The sequence below is a fragment of the Rhinopithecus bieti genome, unplaced genomic scaffold, assembly GCF_001698545.2.
Source record: "Rhinopithecus bieti isolate Rb0 unplaced genomic scaffold, ASM169854v2 scaffold_41913, whole genome shotgun sequence".
Classification (NCBI taxonomy): domain Eukaryota; kingdom Metazoa; phylum Chordata; class Mammalia; order Primates; family Cercopithecidae; genus Rhinopithecus; species Rhinopithecus bieti.
In genome coordinates, this window is record NW_016818964.1 from 1,291,028 (window position 1) to 1,294,655 (window position 3,628).

The following is a 3,628-nucleotide window of genomic DNA, read 5'->3' on the forward strand; positions in this document are numbered from 1 at the left end:
GTCCTCCCACCTCAGCCCCCCAAGTAGGTGGGACTACAGGCAGGTGCCACCACACCTGGCTAATTTTTGGTATTTTTTGTAGAGACGGGGTTTCACCATGTTGCCCAGGCTGGTAGGAAGCCTTTCCTAATTCCCCAGGTTGGGCCAGACAGTCCTCCCATGGTCTGGCCCAACCATGCTCCCACAGCCCTCTGGACTTGGCCTTGTCTGTCTCACAAGAGAGACCATCAAATTTTAACTATCTACCGATGCCTCTGCTTTCTTGTTTTGTTTTGTTTTGTTTTTAGATGGAGTCTCGCTCTGTAACCCAGGCTGGAGTGCAGTGGCGTGATCTCGCTCATTGCAAGCTCCGCCTCCCAGGTTCATGCCATTCTCCTGCCTCAGTCTCCGAGTAGCTGGGACTACAGGCGCCCGCCACCACGCCTGGCTAATTTTTTGTATTTTCAGTAGAGACAGGGTTTCACTGTGTTAACCGGGATGGTCTCAATCTCCTGACCTCGTGATCCGCCCGCCTCAGCCTCCCAAAGTGCTGGGATTACAGGCTTGAGCCACTGAGCCCAGTTTGTTTTTTTTTTTGTTTTTTGTTTTTTTGTTTTTTTGTTTTTTTGTTTTTTTTTTACAGCGTCTTGCTCTGTCACCCAAGCTGGAGTACAGTGACTCAATCTCAGCTCACTGTGCAACTTCTGCCTCCTGAGTTCAAGCATTCTTGTGCCTCAGCTTCTCGAGTAACTGGGATTACAGGCACCTGCCACCACCCCTGGCTAATTTTGTATTTTTAGTAGAGACGGGGTTTTGCCATATTGGCCAAGCTGGTCTCAAACTCCTCACCTCAAGTGATCCGGCCGCCTTGGCCTCCCAAAGTGCTGGGATTACAGGCATGCGCCACCACACCTGGCTGAGGCCTTTTCTCCACCAGATTTGCACCATTTGTGTCTGTCCTCAGCATTGATTGGAAATAGGTATTCATGAGTGCTTTCCACATGTCAGCACTTTGCTAGGCCCTGGGAACCTGCACAGAACTCATGCAGAGCCCCAGCATGAGTGGTCCTGAGCTGGGCATCCAGGGAATGGCAACTGGAATGGGCTGAGTTAAATTCCTGGGCACCAGCCAGCTCACCCATCCAGTCAACAAACAAACACCTGTTAGACTGGACCTGGGCCAGCACGATGGGAGCTGCAAGGGGTACTCCCAGATGCAGCCTGGTCCTGGAGGTTGGTGTCACCGATGTTGAATAAAAGGCAAATACCCAGACGGCGAGGGCACCCATCCATGATCCCAGATTGCCCCCCACCACCCTCACCCCAATCCCTGCCAGTGCAGACACCATTCTTTTCCTCTGCTTCCAAGCTCCCGTTGGTCCTGGGCTGGCCTAGGCAACACAGCCTCATGCCCCAGCTCTCAGGCCATCAGCACCCTGCCACTCGCTAGGCCTGTGCAATCTCACAGGTGCTGACAGATGCCCATACATTCTTCAAAACCCATCTTCGGGCTCATAAGCCTGGTGGGAAAGGTTAGGGGATTCTGTTTCCCCAGCCACCCTGTGGGCCAGGTATGGCCCAGGCTTGGGGTGGAGCTGGGGTTGAGAGGGTAAATGGGCACCTGCCCTGCTCTGGGTTCTGATGCCTGCTTCCCAGGAAGGGGACAGAGCTTGCCAGTGGCCTGGACTGAGGGAGCCGCTGTAAGAACATGTGTAGGTGTGCATGCGTGTGTGTGAATGTGTGTTTGCACGTGTGGGCCAGGCCCTCCATTCTGAGGCCAATGCTGGCATCCACCTGTCAGGAGAGGCCAGCGACCCCTCGTGAGCCCCCAGAGAGCAGGAGAGGGGTTACCTGGAGCACTTGTCATCTGGATGCCTCTGCCCCCAGGGAGCTGTGACTGGGAAAATTGGGGGGCCTGACTCAAAGCCAGGAGACAACATAATGTGAGCTTCAGGAGTACCTGGCACTGGTTAGCGATTCCCCTGCTTCATTTTATTTAATCCACGAAACAGCCTCTTGGAGGGAGGTATTTATGGATGAAGCCATAAAGGCCCAAAGAAAGATGTATTGGTCTGTTAGGGCTGCCATAGCAAAGTGCCACAGAATGGGGAGCTTAACAGACACTCGTTTTCTCACAGTTCTGAAGGCTGGAAGTTCAAGACCAAGGTGTCGCAGGGTTGGTTTCTCCTGAGACCTCCCTCCTGAACTGGCAGAGGCCACCTTCTCTCAGCTCCCTCACTCAGTCTCCTCCCTGGTCACACATCTCTGGTGTCTCTTCTTATAAGGACATCAGTTGTATTGGATTAGGGCCCACCTGAATGGCCTTATTTAACTTTATTTATTTATTCTTTTTTTGTTTTATTTTATTTTTTTCTCAGACAGAGTCTCGCTCTGTTGCCAGGCTGGAGTGCAGTGGCATGATCTCGGCTCACTGTAACCTTTGCCTCCCAGGTTCAAGCAATTCTCCTGCCTCAGCCTCCTGAGTAGCTGGGATTATAGGTGCCCAGCACCATGCCCAGCTGATTTTTATGCTTTTAGTAGAGACGGAGTTTCGCCATGTCGGCTGGGCTGGTCTTGGACTGCTGACCTTGTGATCCATTGCCTCGGCCTCCCAAAGTGCTGGGGTTGTGGGCATGAGCCACCATGCCCGGCCTAACTTTAATCATCTCTTCAAAGGCTCTGTCTCCAAACGCAGTCACCTTCCCATTTTCTCAGTCACAGCTCCCTGGGTGCAGAGGCATCCAGATGAAAAGTGCTCCAGGTAACCCCTCTCTTGCTCTCTGGGGGCTTACAAGGGCTCCCTGGCCTCTCCTGACAGGTGGACCCCAGCATTAGCCTCAGGGCAGTCACACACACACACGCATGCCCTGGGGTGCTGGGGGTTAGGGCTGCAACATACACATTTTTGGAGGGACGCTATTTAGTCTATAGCAGGGGGTGACTTGTCCTGCCCAGTTCATGCCAGCAAAATGAGTCTGACCCTAAACCTGCGGCTCTCTATCCTGCCCTCATGCCGCATCCCAAGTGATATATCTGAAGAAAACCAAAGTCGGACAAGCCTTGGCTGTCAAACCCCAGTTCTTGGGGACCCTGCCTGAGGCAGTGGCCTTTGTAATCTGACTGCCGGGCCCAGGATGCAACTGATGAGCCCAGACATCTCTGCAGCCCCAAGCGAGGGCTGAGGAGTCCAGAGCTGGGCTTGTGTGTGTCCAAGGGTGACCTGGCCACAGGCCGTGATGTGTGGCAGGGTCTGTCTGTGTCTCCTCCCTGGCATTTGTCCCTCTCCCCATGGCCGGCTGGCTCCCTCCTTCCTGTGCTTTTACACTGCACAGCCTGTGGGTGGGACTGGGCCAGCAGTGCTGGGAGAAGCCACCCAGGGTTTTCACAGAGACCGGGCATGCCTGGCCCTGTGCCTCCCCATCCCCTTGGCCCTCCCATGATGGCTGGCCACAATGTCCTGCCTGCCATGAAATGTCCCAAACTGACACTGAAGAGGCCTGGCCTGGGATGGCCCCACAACCCCTTAATGGGGTGTATTGCCTTCTCCCCAGGAATAAGCAAGTTTCTTCTGTCAGGGTCCAGACCCACAGGTGAGGTGGGTAGAGAGAAACAGAAACCCGGGGGCAGGGGACAGCCAGAGAAGCAGTGG